Here is a 21,960-nt window from a genome sequence, read left to right as displayed (position 1 = left end):
CAGTATTATATACAGTGTATTTCGAAATTAGTCAGACCCCTTGACTTTTTCCACATTTTCTTACGTTACAGCCTTATTCTAAAATTGAATAATTTGTATTTTTCCCTCGTCAATCTACACACAATACCACATAATGACAAAGCAAATAAAATGAACTATCACATTTACATAAGTATTCAGACCCTTTACTCAGCACCTTCTTGAAGCACTTTTTGGCAGTGATTACAGCCTCAAGCTTTCTTGGTTATGACACTACAAGCTTAGCCACCTGTATTTGGGAGTTTCTCCCATTCTTCTCTAAAGATCCTCTCAAGCAGCGTTGCTGCATAGCCATTTTCAGGTCTCTCCAGAGATGTTTGATTGGTTTCAAGTCCGGCTCTGGCTGGGTCACTCAAGGACATTCTGAGACTTGTCCCAAAGCCTCTCCTGCGTTGTCTTGGCTGTGTGCTTAGGGTTGTTGTCCTGTTGGAAGGTGAACCTTCGCCCCCATCTGAGGTCCTGAGTGCTCTGGAGGAGATTTTCATCAAGGATCTCTCTGTACCTTGCACCGTTCATCATTCCCTCGATCCTGGCTAGTCTCCCAGTCCCTTCCGCTTGAAAAACATACACACAGCATGATGCTGCCACCACCATACTTCACCGTAGGGGTGGTGCCAGCTTTCCTCAAGACATGACGCTTGGCATTCAGGCCAAAGAGTTCAATCTTGGTTCCATCAGACCAGATATAGTTGTTTCTCATGGTCTGAGAGGTGCCTTTTGGCAAACTCCAAGCGGGCTGTCATGTGCCTTTTACTGAGGAGTGGCTTCTGTCTGGCCACTCTACCATAAAGGCATGATTGTAGAGTGCTGCAGAGATGGGAGAACCTTCCAGAAGGACAACCATCCCCACAGAGGAGCTCTGGAGCTCTGTCAGTTATCATAGGGTTCTTGGTCACCTCCCTGAACAAGGCCCTTCTCCCCTGATTGCTCAGTTTGGCTGGGTGGCCAGCTCTAAGAGTCTGGATGGTTCCAAACTCCTTCCATTTAACAATGGAGGCCACTGTGTTTTTGGGGACCTTCAGTGCCTCGACCCAATCCTGTCTCGGAGCTCTACGGACTATTTTTTTGACCTCATGACCTTGTTTTTGCTCTGACATGCACTGTCAACTGTGGGACCCTATATAGACAGGTGTGTGCCTTTCCAAATCATGTCCAATCAATTGAATTTACCATAGGTGGACTCCAATCAAGTTGTGGAAAAATCAGATGATCAATGGAAACAGGATGCACCTGAGCTCAATTTTGAGTCTCATAGCAAAGGGTCTGAATACTTATCTAAATAAGTAACATTTATAAAAACCTGTTATCACTGTCATTATGGGGTATGAGAATTGTTTTATTTAATCCATTTTAGGATAAGGGTGTAACATAGCAAAATGTGCAAAAAGTCAAGGTCTGAATACTTTCCGAATGCACTGTACGTTCCATTTAAACATGCTTAACTCTGGTCTTAACCGCCCTCATTTTGCTAACATATGATGGGGGTCCCTGGGCAAGAAAAGGTTTCGTTGTATGGAACATTAAAGGTGCAATATGCAGAAATCGCTCCGCCATTTCCGGGTTGCTAAAATTCAAATAGTTTGCCTAATTTCAGTTTGTGACAAAACAAGCAATGTATAGTGTAGAGAATCATTGTACCATCTAAACTGCTGTGAAATATCCTTCCAGTAACCAAAATATTGTATTTCCAGCTGTTTGAAGCTGATGTACAAAAACCGAAAGTAAAAGACCCAAAAACAAGAACAGAAAACACTTAAATAGTGCACACAGAACAACTCTTCAGCTTCTTAGACTTGCTTTAAATAAGTGTCGGATCTATAACTCACAATTCTATGAGAATTTGGTCAAGTCACCCAAAAAGTTTACATATTGCAGCTTTAAGGGGAAGCAAAGATTGTCTATTATATTGACCAGAAAGTCAAGTGCCGCTCTAACAATTGAAATATGTCCTCAGGTGAGACCCTTCTAGCCAATGAGAGGGCAGATATGCATATGAACAACAAGCCATAGAGATGGATAGAGGACTAATCTTTGTATCTTTGCCATTATAGCAATCGTTGATAGCATGGGCAGCGCCATTGAGGCTTATCTCCATTTTGAAGCTGTCAATTTTCTTCATTGGCTGATTGCTCCCAAATCATAGGAATCCCGACTCAGTTTACTACTTTTAAATTATGGAAGTCCTCGCTGACAATGTCCATGCTAAAACGGGTTATATACATGATGTCCGCTATGACAACATGCACAACGCCTATAGTTTATTTTAAGTTGTCAAAATGCCATGTGCGTCCACTTTTATCAGTGCATTCGTATCAACCTAACCATTATGGAACTTCTATTTGATCAAGTAAGCCTTACTTAGCAAATTGGAAATTACAGTTTAACACTCATTGACCTCCATACAAAAAAATCCTCACTTCGTGGGTCTGTTTTTGTGGACAGATTTTGGGTGTAGTAAAGCCTCTCCCTTCGCCGCTTACTCTCTTGGGAAAGTGGTGATTCTGGGGAAATGCATCAACTAAAGCTAGGAGGAACCCTAGATTGTCAGCAGCATGATAATCTGTGATAGTGTTGTAGTAAGTGTAATAAATGTGGCATAGTAAAGCAGACCTAATTTAAATAGGTGTACGCTGTAAGCTTCACCTCAGTGAAAATAGTGTACAACCTCACTCATGTCTACTCAAGTAGAAAACCAAGGATTGATCAGTAACATGAAATGTTATTTCGACTCAGCTTCTCCCTCAGCCCCAACTGAAGCTCACCAACAACCACATTCATGACATTCATGAACCATTCTTGTTCCTGACAATCTGTAAAAAGTGAGTGAGGACCTGGAGCAGACAGCCAGTGGGGACAAGAACAAGACAGATCATCTTTCCAAGGCCCTGCAGAAACTCAGCTTGGAGATCACCACCAACAAACTGGAGTACAACACAAAGGGCAATGTAGGCTTGCTGCACAAAATGTGGGTGGATTCCTGAGTCTAGGATTGCAGCGAAAATGTGTTGTACACAATGGTTAAAACAAGTTGAAGTAACCAGACCTTTGACAGACAATTCACTATTGAATGTAGCTGTTTGCTCAGTATCTTGCCATGTAACAGCTGTTACTACTTAAGTCGATTATTTTTCTTGTGTTCATGTCCATTTCAATGTAAAGTTAAAAGCTTTCTTTATGCACTGGCCCCATAAACGTGCACTTTATATGAACAATTCATTAAATGTTTTTTTTCCCGAAATGGTGCTCCTTCTTTATTATTTTACGGCCTAGGAACAGTGGGTTAACTGCCTGTTCAGGGGCAGAATGACAGATTTTGTACCTTGTCAGCTCGGGGATTTGAACTTGCAACCTTTCGGTTACTAGTCCAATGCTCTAACCACTAGGCTACCCCTGTGCCTTCAGAGGAAATGCAAAGGAAATCTGGCGGTGTTGGAGACAAGTATTTTATTGAATTGATTTCTTTAATGATCATCTTTAAGTTATAAATCACTGACAAAATGAAGCTCATGAAATTAAATATTTAACGCTAACTAATCCAATGAGTCAGTCTAAGAGATAATACAGAGAATGGATGATCTATATAACAAAGACTTAAAATTGTTAAATTATTATATGTGGGCCAATAACCTTGACTTCAAAGTGGTGGTGGTGGGGTGTCACACAATGCACAACTAAAACAAAAACATCCGTAGATATTTTTCTAATATTACAGTCAAATAAACAAACATCATATTATGCATTTTTATATACAACATCCAAAAATGTACATACTCTAATATCCCTGACCCCCCTGTATCCACCACCTACACTCCGCCACCGCTTCCTCTGTTACTTCCTCCTCCTCTGTACCCTCCTCCACTTCCATCAAACCTGCCCATTTTAGGAGGACGTGGACCAACTCCAAAACTGATAAAGACAGAAAAATATGTAAACCAGCTGTATTTGGTTTTCAAAACAGACATACAGTGGGGCAAAAAAGTATTTAGTCAGCCACCAATTGTGCAAGTTGTCCCACTTAAAAATATGAGAGAGTCCTGTAATTTTCATCATAGGTATACTTCAACTATGACAGACACAATTAGATTTTTTTTTCTCTCCAGAAAATCACATCGTAGGATTTGTAATGAATTTATTTGCAAATTACGGTGGAAAATAAGTATTTGGTCAATAACAAAAGTTTCTCAATACTTTGTTATATACTCTTTGTTGGCAATGACAGAGGTCAAGTCTTCACAAGGTTCACACACTGTTGCTGGTATTTTGGCCCATTCCTCCATGCAGATCTCCTCAAGAGCAGTGATGTTTTGGGGTTGTTGCTGGCCAACACGGATTTCAACTCCCTCCAAAGATTTTCTATGGGGTTGAGATCTGGAGACTGGCTAGGCCACTCCAGGACCTTGAAATGCTTCTTACGAAGCCACTCCTTCGTTGCCCAGGCGGTGTGCTGAAAGACCCAGCCACGTTTCATCTTCAATGCCCTTGCTGATGGAAGGAGGTTTTCACTCAAAATCTCACGATACATGGCCCCATTCATTGTTTCCTTTACACGGATCAGTCGTCCTGGTCCCTTTGCAGAAAAACAGCCCCAAAGCATGATGTTTCCACCCCCATGCTTCACAGTAGGTATGGTGTTCTTTGGATGCAACTCAGAATTCTTTGTCCTCCAAACACGACAAGTTGAGTTTTTACCAAAAGGTTCTATTTTGGTTTCATCTGACCATATGACATTCTCCCAATCTTCTTCTGGATCATCCAAATGCTCTAGCAAACTTCAGACGGGCCTGGACATGTACTGGCTTAAGCAGGGGGACACGTCTGGCACTGCAGGATTTGAGTCCCTGGCGGCGTAGTGTGTTACTGATGGTAAGGCTTTGTTACTTTGGTGCCAGCTCTCTGCAGGTCATTCACTAGGTCCCCCCGTGTGGTTCTGGGATTTTTGCTCACCGTTCTTGTGATCATTTTGACCCCACGGGGTGAGATCTTGCGTGGAGCCCCAGTTCGAGGGAGATTATCAGTGGTCTTATATGTCTTCCATTTCCTAATAATTGATCCCACAGCTGATTTCTTCAAACCAAGCTGCTTACCTATTGCAGATTCAGTCTTCCCAGCCTGGTGCAGGTCTACAATTTTGTTTCTGGTGTCCTTTGACAGCTATTTGGTCTTAGCCATAGTGAAGTTTGGAGTGTGACTGTTTGAGGTTCTGGGCAGGTGTCTTTTATACTGATAACAAGTTCAAACAGGTGCCATTAATACAGGTAATGAGTGGAGGACAGAGGAACCTCTTAAAGAAGAAGTTACAGGTCTGTGAGAGCCAGAAATCTTGCTTGTTTGTAGGTGACCAAATACTTATTTTCCACCATACTTTGCAAATAAATTCATTAAAAATCCTACAATGTGATTTTCTGGATTTTTTTTTCTCATTTTGTCTGTCATAGTTGAAGTGTACCTATGATGAAAAGTACAGGCCTCTCTCATCTTTTTAAGTGGGACAACTTGCACAATTGGTGGCTGACTAAATACTTTTTTGCCTCACTTTATTTCACTACTGAAAAAAGTAATATGCTGTGCTACTACTCACTGAGTGGAGTAGATCATACTGTGCACAAATGTTGATAACCTACACAGATAACCTACATAAACTAATCCAATAATGCCACTACAAGTATGTATGGTATGTCATGCTTATCAGACTATGGCTGCTAGAGCTTTGGTCAAAAGTAGTGCACTATGTTGTGAAAAGGGTGCCATTTGGGACATAATCTCGATATTTTCCTACTACCCTGAGCTGAGAAGTCAGTCGTGTTGATCTTACCGTAGATTGTTGACCATGAGGTTAAGGCCGGATGCGGAGGGCTTGGAGATTTGGCATATGATGTTGAGCATGCGCTCGTTTGTGGGGTCCAGCTGTCTGATGTACTCAGAGTCTTTGATGACTTCCACAACAAGGGCCTCCATTCCAGCCCTCAATGCAGCTATGCAACCAGCCACGTCATGAGGTATCTTCAGTTTGATCCTGTAAATACCGGTGGTGGTTTTATTTGCTTGACCCCACAATTTATGCTTAATCTAAAACACTTTTTAGTATTCTAAGTAAATATGCAGGAAAAAACATGTTTCCACTATTGCACCACTTTAAAAGATGGTAGCTACACTCACCAATCATCCAGCTCAATGATTTCCCCGTTTGATGTGAATTTCTTGGCGGCAAATAAGATCAGCTGGAGTGGGCTGACAGGTGTCATTCCTTTGGCGGAGATGGCTCGTGTCCGGATCTGGTGGAAAACAAAAGACGAGTGGTCATGAACTGGTAGTAGTGGTTGGTGCAGTCAGACTGAATTGTACACCAATTTACAATCATAAATTGTCATCGAACACTGACACAGAGTGACCCCGTTAGCTCACATTTAAGCGCATAAATAACCGGTATACAACCTATAGCATAGTAAACCTATGACACACCAGTATATTCATATTATGTAGACATTGACAACTTCTAATTTGAGATCCTACCTTTTCGCTAAAGACAAAGAACGGTGATGGGTAGGTCATGTCCTGGCTGCTGAAGGGGCAGTTGACAGAGCATTTATGGATGAGGGCATTGCGCCCCTCAGTGGTGAGAATCTTCCTCTTTTCCTTGTGGTAGCACACGTTGGGATAGGAGCCGTATGTCAGGAGAGAGATGACCACGGTCAGGTCCAACGTTGTTGAACATCTGTGTCATCAAGCACTCTTAGAAAAAGACAAAAAAACAGTAAACTATTTCAGATGTGATTGTAAATGATGTCAATACAGCTACACAAATTGTGTTGTTCACATTGCACCCTATTCCCAATAAAGTGCACTACTTTTGCCCAGGATCCATAGGGCATTTGAGACAGACAATTTACCCTCAGCGAAGCCAGAGTTGATGAGGATCTCCTTCAGCTGCACTTTGGCCTCCCAGGTCATCCTCAGTGTGGACATGTTGAGCCTCGTGTTCACAGAATCTGCACTCCGCATCCTCACCTCCAAATTCTACAATGAAGTTAACAAGCCTTTCTAACCTTCATTATCCAGGTAGTGAGAGAGAATAGGAGCGTTTCATTCTAATCCATAAGAGCGGATTGGTTGTTTTCTAGATGTACATGTTGCATGTTTCTATGAAGCCAGGACTCACCTCGTCCCAAGCCTGGAAGACTGACAGCAGTGCCACGTGGTCTGAGAAGCGGGTTCCAGCAAAGTTACAGTGCACGTAGTGCAAGCGCTTGCCATCGTTGATGAAGGGCTCTGGGAAGCATGACGCTGCGGAGATGGTGCACACTGCATCTCCAACACTAGAAAGCAGAGCAGAGAAAGCACCTACTACTGAAACCATTTCTCATTGGAATCAAAACAGTGCATGTGTATAGCGATTTGTCAATAGTGAATAGTATCTTAGGGAAGGATTTTTACTAAATTCATGCATGACTTCTGATGCAGCACTCACTTGAAAATGCAGCCCATAATCATCATCTTTCCCAGCCGTGGCTCGATTGGAAGCTTTGCAAGGATCCGACCAAGTGGAGTCAACTCGTCATTGGTGTCCAAGGCATCCAGTTCTAGAGGAAAAATACTGAAGAACCGTAAATGCCAACACTATTCAAGGTTACCACAATGGGCCTCATTTAGAACTTGAGGAAAAAACTAAATCTATTAAAGCTAGAACCTCAACAGAAACAATAAAGCAGTTACTCCACCTCTGTTGGCATAAAGCTGATGGATGGGCCTGGAGAAATGTAACCACTCAAATTCATAGACAGAGCTATGGATGCAAGGACTGACCATCCATGATGTCAACATTATAGTTTTATTCTGTAAGAATCAATGTGTTTCATATACATTCATTTATCAGTCCAAAAATGGATGTAGCAACTAAGGGTTCTAGCTTTAAATGTATTTAATGTATGGCTCAGTTAGTGTCAGGCTTAAATTTTCTATCAAAGCTCTAACCTCCAGACCCAGGCCAATTTTATATGCTTTATAATGGTTTTGAATGACACTTCAGGTTTTGGTAGGAAATACCGGGTTACCTGGGAGAAAAGTGATTTATTCTCGGGATGGAAAGTTTGTAAAATACCGCCAAAATATTCAACCCTACACGAGTGACCGCCCATGATGGTGTGTTTTCTCTTAGGCAGAAAGTGAAGCTGTTCAAGTCTCACAACAACATGACCAACTACACCATGGTCTGGGGCTCCAAAACCAACCTCGGGCTGGCCGCGTCCGGGCTGGCTTCCGCTTTTATCTGTGTAGCAGAGCACGCTTTGACAAGTATGTCTCTGCACCGCAACCTTCATTGAATTGAAGAGATGCCAAAAGTCTGGGCCTGTATTCAAAAAGCCTCTCAGAGTAGGAGTGCTGATCTCGGATCAGGTCCCCCCTTCCATGTAACATATTAATTATGAAATAAAAGGCTAAACTGATCAGCACTACAACTCTGAGCTGCTTTATGGATATGGGCCCTGTTTATTCACTCTTACTTGTATGTCAAACTATGAGTTGGATTTGAAAAACACAAGTGAAAATGTATGTTTCCGTGCTTACCCTTTTCTTCATTCCAGACTGCAGACCCATATGACCCCTGAGATATTCCGTACTCCTCTCCACGACGTAGCCCTGAGCATCAAGCTGCTGAGACTAGGATCCATTGGCCATTTCCTTTCCAAGGCCATCGAGCCCCCTCCCCTGGACGCGGTTATCGAGGCAGAACACACACTGAGAGGTTAGTATTTTAGCTTTGACCTTAATGAGCCCAAGCCCAAAAAATACCAAATGATTGTGCCGTTATCTGACACACACACACGCTACTGCACATTACGCACAACAGAAAAATAAAATCCCATAAGCGTAGCTAACTACAGTGCATTCGGAAAACTATTCAGACCCCTTAACCTTTTCCACATTTTGTTACAGCAATATTCGAAAATTGATTAAATTGTATTTTTTCCCCTCATCAATCTACACACAATAACCCTTAACGACAAAGCAAAAACAGTATTTTTTCACTTACATAGGTATTCAGACCCTTTACTCAGTACTTTGTTGAAGCACCTTTGGCAGTGATTACAGCCTTGAGTCTTCTTGGGTATGACACTACAAGCTTGGAACTCCTGTATTTGGGGAGTTTCTCCCATTCTTATCTTCAGACCCTCTCAAGCTGTCAGGTTAGATGGGGAGGTCTCTCCAGACATGTTTGATCGGGTTCAAGTCTGGGCTCTGGCTGGGCCACTCAAGGACATTGAGAGACTTGTACCAAAGCCACTCCTGCGTTGTCCTGTTTGGAAGATTGAATATTCGTCCCAGTTCGGCAAACGCCAATCTGGCTGTCGTGTGCCTTTTACTGAGGAGTGGCTTCTGTCCACTCTACCATAAAGGCCTGATTGGTGGAGTGCTGCAGAGATGGTTCTCCCATCGGGTACTTGGCCACCTCCCTGACCAAGGCTCTTCTCACCCGATTGCTCAGTTTGGCAGTGTGGCCAGCTCTTGGAAGTCTTTGTGGTTCCAAACTTCTTCCAGTTAAGAATGATGGAGGCCACTGTGTTCTTGGGGTCCTTCAATGCTGCAGAGGTTTTTGGGTACTCTTCCCCAGATCTATGCCTCGTCACAATCCTGTCTCGGAGCTCCACGGACAATTCCTTCAACCTGCTGGCTTGGTTTTTGCTCTGACATGCACTGTCAACTGTGGGACCTTATATAGACAGGTGTATGTCCAATCAATTGAATTTACCACAGGTGGACTCCAATCAAGATGTAGAAACATCTCATAGATGATCAATGGAAGCAGGATGCACCTGGACTCCATTGCAAGTTCCATAGTAAAGGGTCTGAATACTTAAATAACTGAAACTAGCTCCAGTAGGCTAATCCTTTTGAGTGGGAACTGGATTACTGTAATGTATTATATGGACTGGAATATGCACATCGTTCAAACCTTGACAAAGGAGGGAGAGAACATGTGATTCTGGTGCAGCACATACGGCCTACAAAGTTAGGCTAGTACATTTGATTTTCATTTTGAAATACAGTACCAGTCAAACGTTTATACATACCTACTCATTCCAGGGTTTTTCTAAAATGTTTACATTGTATAATAATAGTGAAGACATCAAAACCATGAACTAACACATATGGAATAGTGTAGTAACCAAAAAAATTGTTAAACAAATCAAAATATATTTGAGTTTATTCAAAGTAGCCACCCTTTGCCTTGATGACAGTTTTGCACACTCTTGGGATTCTCTCAACCAGCTTAACAGGTGTGCTTTGTTCCAAGTTAATTTGTGGAGTTTCTTTCCTTCTTAATGTGTTTGAGCCAATCAGTTGTAATTGGGGTGGTATACAGGATAGCCCTGTTTGGTAAAAGACAAAGTCCATATCATGGCAAGAATAGTTCAACTAAGCAAAGAGAAACGACAGTCCATCATTACTTTAAGACGTGAAGGTCAGTCAATCCTGAAAATGTCAAGAACTTTGAAAGTCTCTTCAAGTGTAGTCGCAAAAACCATCAAGCGCTATGATGAAACTGGCTCTCATGAGGACGGCCACAGGAAAGGAAGATACAAAGTTACCTTGCTGCAAGAGGATAAGTTCATTAGTTACCAGCCTCAGAAATTGCATCCCAAATAAATGCGTCACAGAGCTCAAGTAACAGACACATCTTAACTTCAACTGTTCAGAGGAGACTGCGTGAATCAGGCCTTCATGGTCGAATTGCTGCAAAGAAACCACTACTAAAGGACACCAATAAGAGGAAAGACTTGCTTGGGCCAAGAACCATGAGCATTGGACATTTGACCGGTGGAAATCTGTTCTTTGGTCTGATGAGTCCAAATTTGAGATTTTTGGTTCCAACCGCTGTGTCATTGTGAGACTCAGAGTAGGTGAATGGATGATCTTCGAATGTGTGGTTCCCGCCGTAATGCATGGAGGAGGTGTGACGGTGTGGGGGTGCTTTGCTGGTGACACTGCCTGTGGTTTATTTAGAATTCAAGGCACACTTAACCAGCATGGCTACCACAGCATTCTGCAGCTATACACCATCCCATTTCGTTTGCACTTAGTGGGACTATCATTTCTTTTTCAACAGGACAATGACCCAGCACACCTCCAGGATGTGTAAGCGCTATTTGACCAAGGAGAGTTATGGAGTGCTGCATCAGATGACCAGATGACCTCACCTGACCTCAACCCGATTGAGATGGTTTGGGATGAGTTGGACTGCAGCGTGAAGGAAAAGCAGCGAACAAGCGCTCAGCATATGTGGGAACTCCTTCAAGACTGTTGGAAAAGCATTCCTCATGAAGCTGGTTGAGAGAATGCCAATGTACGTATGTATGCATGTACGCACAACCAAATAAATTCATTAAAAATCCTACAATGTGATTTTATGGATTTTTTTTCTCTCATTTTGTCTGTCATAGTTGAAGTGTACTTATGAAAATTACAGGCCTCTCATCTTTTTAAGTGGGAGAACTTGCACAATTGGTGGCTGACTAAATACTTTTTTGCCCCACTGTATACACACAGACATAATCTAGAACAGGATTATCTATTTCGGATGCAATTTGAATTGAGTAAATAAAGCAAGACTGCGAGAGAGTGTTCACGCGTGCACTGATTTACAGCAACGATATTCAAGTTATTTATCCCAAGAAAGGGGAGTGGTCTAGGGCAGTAAATTCCGGTAACCCGGTTTCCACCATTCAACCCTAGTCATTAGTAGCTACACTCCCATACAATACAATGAAAATGAATCTAATTAAAGCAGATCAAAGTACAGTATATCAAGTGAGAAGCACTTACTTTCAAGAGTCGATGACGTATACTACATCATTGATGGTAATAATGGTCTCTGCGATGTTTGTTGACAAGATCACCTGAAAAGGATAAAATATTAAAAACATCAAAAATAAAGAACACATAAGCAACAGTAAACACCAATACAGGAAAAACCCTAGGACGCCTGACTGACTGACCATGGTGATGTTTTCAGGCACAGGCTCAAATACACTTCTTTGCTCCTCTCTGGGGATCTGAGAGTGGAGCGTTAGAATCAGGTACCGTTTACTTCCTGGGTGAAACCAAATGAATAACAAGTCAATATACTGTTACCATTACAATTAGGACCAACAGCATGTATATGGCAGAAAAACGGGAGATGTGAGAATAAAATGACGATGCATTTGTTGATATCAATACAAATATCGTGACCAATAGCATTTTATATGGTAAAACAAGGGACTAGTAGCGAGAATACACACCAAAGTGTGGGTTCATCTCCAGGTGTTTTTGCATGGAGTAGATGAGGTTCCAGCCGGGCAGGAAGACGAGCACGGCCCCGGCCACCTGGAGGCTCTCAATGTACTTCAGCAGGGCCTCCACCAGCCCAAAGGGAGTCTCCTTCTCATTCATCTGGGCCATGGAGCGCTTTGTCTCTGGGGTGAAATCTGGCCCACATATCACATTACCATTACAGCCTGTGACAAACAAGAGGAAGTCAAACATATACAAAGACCACACTTCCATTGAACAAGAAACTGTGGTTAAATGAAATGGTCATCTGTGCTCAATACTGAGGACAAATTATTGTCCAATACCACCTTCATCTCCTCCTTCCTCTTTCTATCATTCGGAGGAGGAATAAAATGAGTCATCTGAATGCAATCTTCTAAAATGTACTCTGGAAAAGATTGAAACTTTGCTAGAAACACCTTAGACCTGTCCATTACGAGCCCATAAACTAGATCATTTAAAGGTTAGATTGATTTAAGAAAGTGTGCAAGCTCCATTTGACTGAGCTCTCCTACCTTGTACTGGGAATGTGCGGCCAAACACCTCGATGACGGGGCAGTTGAAATAGTACTCTCTGAACATGTTGGTTTCGATGGTGGCAGACATGAGTATGATGAACACTTCTGGGTATGTCTGGACCACATCCTTCAGCACCACCATGAGGAAGTCAGTCTGTGAAAAGTAAACAGTTACTCTATATATAGTACATCGAGGGCTGATTTCCCAGACACAGATCAAGTCTAGTCCTGGACTACAAAGAATTATCAATGTAGATTCTCCATTTAGTGAACTTTTTAGTCCAGGGCTAGGCTCAATCTGTATAACTGCCCCTAAGGATTCTGATTTGGGGGATCATCAGCTATACGCACATTGAGATCTCTCTCGTGTATTTCATCCACAATCACATGGCTGATCCCACGAATACCTGTTTCCAGCTTCCGCAATAACACACCTAGAAATAGAGCAATACAGATCAATTTACGCTATACAGCGCCTTCGGAAAGTATTCAGACAGCTCTTTTTGCACACTTTGTTAAATTACAGCCTTATTCTAAAATGGATGAAATAAAAACTCCACAATCTACACACAATGCCACATCATGACAAACTAAAAACAGTTTTTTAGAAATGTTAGCAAATTTATAAAAAAAAAAAAAATGTACATAAGAATTTAGACCCTTTGCTATGAGACTTGAAATGGAGCTCAGGTGCATCCTGTTTCCATTGATCATCCTTGAGATGTTTCTACAACTTCATTGGAGTCCACCTGTAGAAAATTACATTGATTGGACATGATTTGGAAAGGCACAACTGTATATAAGGGTCCACTTGACAGTGCATGTCAGAGCAAAAACCAAGCCATGAGGTCGAAGGAAATGTCCGTAGAGCTTCGATACAGGATTGTATCGAGGCACAGATCTGGGGAAGGGTACCAAAAATTGTCTGCAGCATTGAAAGTCTCCAAGAACACAGTGGCCTCCATCATTGTTAAATGGAAAAAAAATGGAGCCACTAAGACTGTCCGCCCGGCCAAACTGAGCAATTGGGGGAGAAGGGCCTTGGTCAGGGAGGTGGCCAAGAACCTGATGCTCACTCTGACAGAGCTCTAGAGTTCCTTTGTGGAGATGGGAGAACCTTCCAGAAGGACAACCATCTTTGTAGCACTCCAGCAATCAGGCCTTTATGGTAGAGTGGCCAGACATTTTTTTTGTACCTTTATTTAACTAGGCAAGTTAGTTAAGAACACATTCTTATTTTCAATGACGGCCTAGGAACTGCCTGTTCAGGGGCAGAACGACAGATTTGTACCTTGTTAGCTCGGGGATTTGAACTTGCAACTTACTAGTCCAACGCTCTAACCACTAGGCTACCCTGCCGCCCCACATAAGCCACTCCTCAGTAAAAGGCACATGACTGCCCACTTGGAGTTTGCCAAAAGGCACCTATAGACTCAGAACATGAGAAACAAGATTATCTGGTCGGATGAAACCAAGATTGAACTCTTTGGCCTGAACGCCAAGCGTCACGTCTGGAGGAAACCTGGCGCCATATCTACGGTGAAGCATGGTGGTGGCAGCATCATGCTGTGGGGCTGTTTTTCAGCGGCAGGGACTGGGAGACTAGTCAGGATCGAGGCAAAGATGAACGGCGCAAAGTACAGAAAGATCCTTGATGAAAACCTCCTCCAGAGCGCTCAGGACCTCAGATTGGGGCGAAGGTTCACCTTCCAACAGGACAATGACCCTAAGCACACAGCCAAGATAACGCCGGAGTGGCTTCGGGATAAGTCTCTGAATGTCCTTGAGTTGCCTAGCCAGAGAACAGACTTCAATCAGACCAAATATCTCTTGAAAGAACAGAAAATAGCTGTGCAGCGATGCTCCCCATCCACCTGACAGAGCTTAAGAGGATCTGCAGAGAAAACTGGGAGAAAAAAAAAAAAAAAAAAAAAAAAAAAATCACCAAATACAGGTGTGCCAAGTTTGTAGCGTCATACGCAAGAAGACCTGAGGCAGTAATCTCTGCCGAAGGTGTATCAACAACATACTGAGTAAAGGGTCTGAATACTTATGTAAATGTATATTTCTTTTTTTTTTTTTCCTAAAACCCCTTTTTTGCTTTGTCATTATGGGGTATTGTACATAGATTGATGGGGGAAAACAATTTAATCCCTTTTAGAATAAGGTTGTAACGTAACAAAATGTGGAAAAAGTCAAGGGTTTGAATACTTTCCGAAGGCACTGTATATTAACATGACTATCAAAACAATTCAATGTGTCTTCTGCTTAGGGCCGATCCCATTTAGTCGAATGATCGATTGTTTGGTGGATCAGACACTTGTCTGATTCGTGCCCACCTGAATGGACTGATCCATTGTGTAACCATGGGGATGGTGCAGTCCATCAGTCTAAGACATGTGCTACTGAAATTGTATATGGTTATATTACGTAAGAAAAGTGAGGAGAGAGGAAACCCCAACTTAATTCTCTGGTATTATTTTTAATTGATTTAGTGTTGTTTACACCGTTCCAAAAATAAATAAATAAATAAATATATATATATATATATAATAATAACCCTAGTATTTCCTTGATCTACTTCTTGTTAATATTGCTATTATTATCATCATTATAATAAGTAATGTTATTATCATTAGTAAGCTTAGTATAGCAGCCTTGTATAACCATCGAGCTGTAGGCCTCAGAGCACGTCCAGTTTAGTCTTAATACCGTAACTTACTTAGGCCTATATTTCAATTATATAGGCTACTGTATCAATCAATCTTTTATTCATTCATGTCATCACACAGCATACGAGTCAATCATGATTTGAAATGCAATCAAGAATTTTAGTTTTAAAGTAAAATAAAGCGACCATTGAATAATTAGTGTACACAATAAATAGGGCAAAAGCGCTCCATTTCGGATATACTGTTTTTGATCTTTGCTGTAATAAAAGGTTTTACATCAGACTCTCTGTTGTGCATAGAATTTATTTGGTGTTGTTTACATTGTTCGAAACGGTCATGAAAATTATATTGTAATCTAACAGCACCAGTTTGGCACACACAATATGCACGAAGCGTTTGCTCCTTACCTTTCTTGATCTCCAGTACTTTCCACAACTAGTCAAATTTATGCCATATCATAAATCTGACTTTCCTTTACCCCCTGAACAACCAGTAAACGTTCCCCCGTTTTGAGTTTATTTGTCACGTCCTCTGATTCCAATTTTTCTGTCACATGTATTACGGTGTTCAGAGTTTGTTATAACCTATTTATCGATGTAATTATGAAAGGCTAAAAGGTCAGGCCCTATTGGTCACGTGCATGAGATGCGTACATGTGTCATGTAAAGAGAGCAAGGCTTGAGGGAATAGGGAATGTTTTTCCAAAACAACAAATTAGGGATTTCGGTAACAGTACTTTTCAGTCAGAAATGGCTGTAATTATGTTGCAGCTTCAGCAACACAAACGGTTTGTGTATCGTGGTGGTCGCTGCAGCAGGGAATAGAGAGGGAATAGAGAGAAAAAAAACAGGTGCTAGTCACCCAGTCACTCGCTGTCTGAGCCAGGCCCGGCACAATCAAATCAATTGCGGTCAGACACCCTCTAGTCATTTGTGTTTTTTAATTATTTCATCAAACAATTTGCTTAAAGCATCAGACAAACAGTGCATACAGTTGATTTGATTAAAACACATAGGATGTGTCTGTATATGGAAAAATACACGTTTAAACATTTCACAAGAAATGTTTCACTCTTGGTCGACCAAGATTTTATTTTGTCTGGGACAGCCCTACTTCTGCAATGCTTACATCCAGGCTGTATTAGCTACACAAAACACCTAATGTATGAATGAGAAATGAGGATATGAGAGACACTTACCAACAGTGCAGAACATGATGCTGGCATGGGGCCGTGGGAGGATGGATTCAAAGTGGACACTGTACCCACAGCTCTTACCGACATCCTCTCCTCTCTCGTAGGAAACACGCTCTGCCACAGATACTGCACTGATACGCCGGGGCTGAGAAAGAAGGGAAGGAAGACACTGTGATAAAGCAGTGAGTCATTAAGCCATCTGCACTTTTACATTCTATGTACATTCATGTCACAGAACATGTCCTGGACCTGTGTTTCTGTTTGTAATGTCTTTTAACATTTACACACTGCCAAAATGTCCCAAGGAGACAAAGTCATTATCTTATCACAAACATGGAAGTCCAATCATATTTCATTTTGAGTCTTACCTGGGTTAGAATAATGTTACAGTCGGACGCCCTCCCACTCTTGATGAACTGATCCAGGATGTACTGGGGAACCTGGGTGGTTTTGCCACAGCCAGTCGCCCTTCGAATGATCACCACTGAGTTACCCTGAACAGCAGACATGATCTCACTCCCCAATGACCTAGGAGACAAGATTTTGCATGTCAGTCAGACATAACAGACCATAATTTAACACTAAATCAAGATAATAGCTAGTAAGTCACGGCAACAACACCTTCTGTAGGCTTTGATCTTGTTCCAATTGACAGGTCAGCTCATGTTGGAGGTCAGCGCTGATTTGCTCTGGGGTGCACTAGGGGGAAATGGGAATGATACTTTTAGATGGGATGGCAGGTCTACCAAGACAAAATAGACTGCTTTACTTTAGAGAAAGTAAGGACACATTATGAAGAGAATAACCACAGAAAATACAGATATATTGTTGCATTTCTTTTAGTAAATGTACAGCTAGAAACAAGTCTCTCTCACAAATGCTAGTGGGCCCTCGTCGATATTGCTGCTGTTCCAGGGGTTCCAGTTAACTTGCGGAGGGGGACCAGGGCACCACCCCGGCCAAGGTTTGTCTCTGGGAGACACTGGGGTACTTGGATCAGGTGGCGGGGGACAGGCAAAATGGTTCACTCAATCCTCATATTCAAAGTCATACTCAAATCAATCACATACAGTACCTTGCTTTTCTGTGCCACAGGTCAGATACTAATTGAAACTGTATAAAGGTTAATAAATGTAATCATATAAATTAGACTTACTGGAGGTGGAATTACAACACCCAGTTCTTGGGCAATACTCTTTAGCTGATGTTGCAGATCATCCACCACATTCACCTCAAAAGCTTCCAACTGTGAAGACACCAAGGTTCAACGCTAGGGTTAAAAAAAGACTTGCTGCATACTATGTTGTAACCTTGAGACAGATGTTGAAACAAGGTGAACAAACACAAAGCATACAACATGAAGACGTCGTATTATTAAACAAATGTACTCCAAAAAGTGAAACTATTTTTTTTTCAGCAGTAAAACACGTTACTTACAATTTCCCCCTCTTTCTTCTTAGTCATGCCAGTATAAGGCTCAATGACACCCAGATGGTAAAGTTGACGGACGATAGACAGCGCAGAGGACTGGGCCGCCAGCTTCTTGTTAGAGCCATGCTGGCAGGCAATTATCTCTACAAAACAAATTCAAATGTATTTCTTACTCGGCATGTGAAGTCATACTTGTCATCTCCAGAGAGGCACTAAACAATTTTGTCATCGCTTACATTTTTCTCCAGAACTTGGTAATATCGAATATTTCTGAGACTCATCTACAAACATTTAAACAAAGCAGTTTTACGTCCGATAGACAATTCAGTTTGAGTTGACTGAAAAAGTCGGTACTTACTTCTACCAAGCTGTCTAACAAACAACTGCATCTCAGCAATAAAGCTCCTAAAGTAGAAGTGAAGAAATCCCATCATCCATAATGTTACTAAGCCTAATGTATCTGAATTCAGAATGATGTGTAACTGTCATGCTTTTACAGTTGATAAAACATGTATCAAACATTGGACCAACTGACCTCGGAGCTTGACAAGTCCATTGTCCACTCTGATCAGAACTTGAGGGAGCCCGTATGTTTTTCTACCAGACTTCAATCAACAATCAACCTGATCACCACAGCCAGACTGTCCCACCCCTAGTGGAACAAGTAACACCAGAAATCAAAACCACACAATACTCTGCCCATTCCATACCCCATTGTGGATGCAACCATGTGACAACTTTAGTGCAGCCTAAAGGATACCATATGTCTTGACAAGTAATGTTGTGAATTCTGGCATCACATGTCCACTTCTTTTTAAATTAAGAATGACTTAGTCCAGTTAAATTGAAATAGGATCAATATTGTACAAGGTATTGGTTGAGGTCATCCAGGACCTCTGTGCCGGGCGGTGTCAGAGGAAGCCCCCACCCCCCACGTGCTGCTACTACTCTCTGTTACTATAGATGCATAGTCACTTTAATAACTTTACCTACATATACATATTACCTCAATTACCTTGACACCGGTGCCCCCGCACATTGTACTGGTACCCGCTATTATATAGCCCCACTATTGTTATTTACTGCGGCCCTTTAATTACTTGTTATTCTTATCTCTTACTTTTTTAGGTATTTTCTTTAAACTACATTGTTGGTTAAGGGCTTGTAAGTAAGCATTGCACTGTAAGGGCAACACCTGTTGTATTCGGCCATGGGACAAATACAATTTGATCACTAGCCAATTGGAACCAGCCTGGTAGACCATAGTTCAGGCTGGTTCCACCAGGCTAGCTGATCAACATCCAGGCTGAAATATCCACCTGACCTGTTGTGGTCAGGCCCAACTTGTCTGTATTTGTAATCGGTTTGATTCTTCTCCTGGTTCAGGCGGGCTTTGGCATTCTCTAAAGTCCAGTTGCCATGGAGTCCTGCATTCAGATCTACCTCCTCAGACTCCAGAGTCTTGAAGGGGAAAATAAACATGTCAAAGTTTAAAATACAACATGTGTGAAGACCATGAATTACTACAAATGCATTGCCTATTAAATGTAATTCAGCATAAACATAGCTAATGATAGACATGAAACCACAACACTTTATAAATATTGTGAATTGACAGGTCCTACTACCTGTGCCTCTTGCTCATCTCTTTGAGTAGTAGTCCTTTAGATTGTCCCCACGATCCCATGGAGCATTGCTGTTTCCAGAACCCCCAGAATAATTGGCTCCACTATCACCTCCCGAATATCCCAAACCAGTGACACCTGGGAATGGTCCAGAAGGTACATTCGCTGAAGCAACAGTTAAACATCAAGATGAGTTATGACACCATATAACGAGAGTTCACAAAACAGACTATACGGGACTTGGTGAAGTCAGTCTAGTGGGGCAGCAAGTAGCCTAGTGGTTAAAGCGTTGGGCCGGTAACCGAATCCCAGAGCTGACAAGGTAAAAATCTGTCATTCTGCCCCTGAACAAGGCGGTTAACCCACTGTTCCTAGGCCATCATTGTGAATAAGAATTTGTTCTTAACTGACTTGCCTAGTTAAATAAAACAATACCTTGCTCAGCTTTCACAACCAGGTGAGGTGCACTTGGAGGAAGACTTCCAAAGCCGACATTGCCTTTATCACCCCCTGCTCCCCCACAGCTAGGCTCAGGTACACTTACCTATAAATATTAAAAGTATTTTTAATACATTATCATCACATGTGCATGACAAAACGTTTTATCTTGAATGATAAAAAAGCATTAGGTGTAATATGTTAATAGCTGACCCCAAGGGCTTGGACTTCAGCTGCATTCATTTCTCCAGCTCCCGACAAGATAATTGACTAAGTCTCTGGCAGCATTTGCCTGGGAATCCTTATTGGTGGAGTTTCCCATTCCAGTGTAGTTGAATCCCTCAATACGAACCTTGGAAGAGGTCAAAATACGAATGTTATTTACCAGATCATTGCTGATGCAGACACATTTTAAAGAATACAAATGACCTCACACAGAAACTTCTGCCGGTTTCCAGCTGTTCGAATGTCATAGCAATTTGTAAGTCGCTCTGGATAAGAGCGTCTGCTAAATGACTTAAATGTAAATGTAAATAGCTGGGTGTAAGTTTCTTCTTCCCACACCAAGCATACAGGAAGTTCTTGATGTCTGCCATGGCGGATTTGTGGATAGCCGTTGGTGCAGGGTTAATTGGCCGTGACTGACCCACAAATAATAATATATTGACAAGATAGTCTTATGACAGCTCAAACAATGGAAATATGTGTTCTCAAATATGGAAGGCAGACGAGAGGGGAAGCGAGATCAGGTGGGACCATTCTAGCCAGTGAGAGTGCAGGTAAACGTGTGAATGGGCACATTGATGAAAGCACCAGAAAATCCAATCCAAATCCTAGCTATTTGACTAACAATATCACCGATGTGGGGACTCCGTTAATGTGTATTCATTTATTCGACGCAGGCTACATCAAAATGCATGTATAGGTAGTTAGGTCAGACAAAAAAAAACGGTATACGTAATATAGCTAGCCAGCTAGGCTAACGTTAGCTGAAAGATAAATATAAAAATATAAATGTTAGCTCGTTTAGAAGATTACGCTTCTGTACTAACGTTAACGGATGTTGCATGGAAATTATGGATATGACCAGCTAACTAAATGCATGACACAATTAGTACGAATTGTATTTGTACGTTGCTCATCTTACCCAGTCAAGCTCCACCAGATACTTTCTTCAAACGAGCCGTCTAGCAAAAACAAACCATTCAGCCGGCAGACATGTTATGAGCACGAACTGGGGCCAGAGAGGAAGAGGAGAATCGTTGTCTGGGCCGCATACGTGGCTCCCAGCCAGAGAGCCCCTGGCAGTAGGACCACATAATTAGTCATTAGGATCTCTATGGGCAGAACGATGACTAGTTGCCGGACTCAAAATCCCAGACCTAGAGCGATGTGGGTAACAACCAATGCTGTGGCAACCAGTCTGCCTAAATTTAAATCTACCACATTTGATCGGTCATTGAGGCCTTCCAATCAAGCTGACATGTATTTTTTGTTATACTCTGTTATACTAACTGTAGTTCACTAATCAAGTCACATTTTACAAAGTAACAATAACAAAATCTTTATTAAGTGGATTTATGTAATGACAAATGTGCAGTGTTTGACTTGGACTGAAATAGGTGTCGGTAATCATTTTGGGTGCAAGGAATATTTTAGGTGCAGTAGCACAAGCACTGCCCAAGTCGAGCACTGCAAATATGCATGTGCATCAGCAGTAGTTGAATTACAAA

The 21,960-nt window shown here is 41.9% G+C and overlaps 1 pseudogene; it reads right to left on the bottom strand.

Annotated features, from left to right (window-relative positions):
• Positions 1–3,466: 3,466 nt before the first annotated feature.
• LOC118402542 (ATP-dependent RNA helicase A-like) lies at positions 3,467–21,847 on the bottom strand (annotated as a pseudogene).
• Positions 21,848–21,960: the final 113 nt, after the last annotated feature.

This window comes from Oncorhynchus keta, chromosome 23 (genome assembly GCF_023373465.1).
Source record: "Oncorhynchus keta strain PuntledgeMale-10-30-2019 chromosome 23, Oket_V2, whole genome shotgun sequence".
NCBI lineage: Eukaryota > Metazoa > Chordata > Actinopteri > Salmoniformes > Salmonidae > Oncorhynchus > Oncorhynchus keta.
This window is presented reverse-complemented; position numbering and strand designations above follow the sequence as displayed.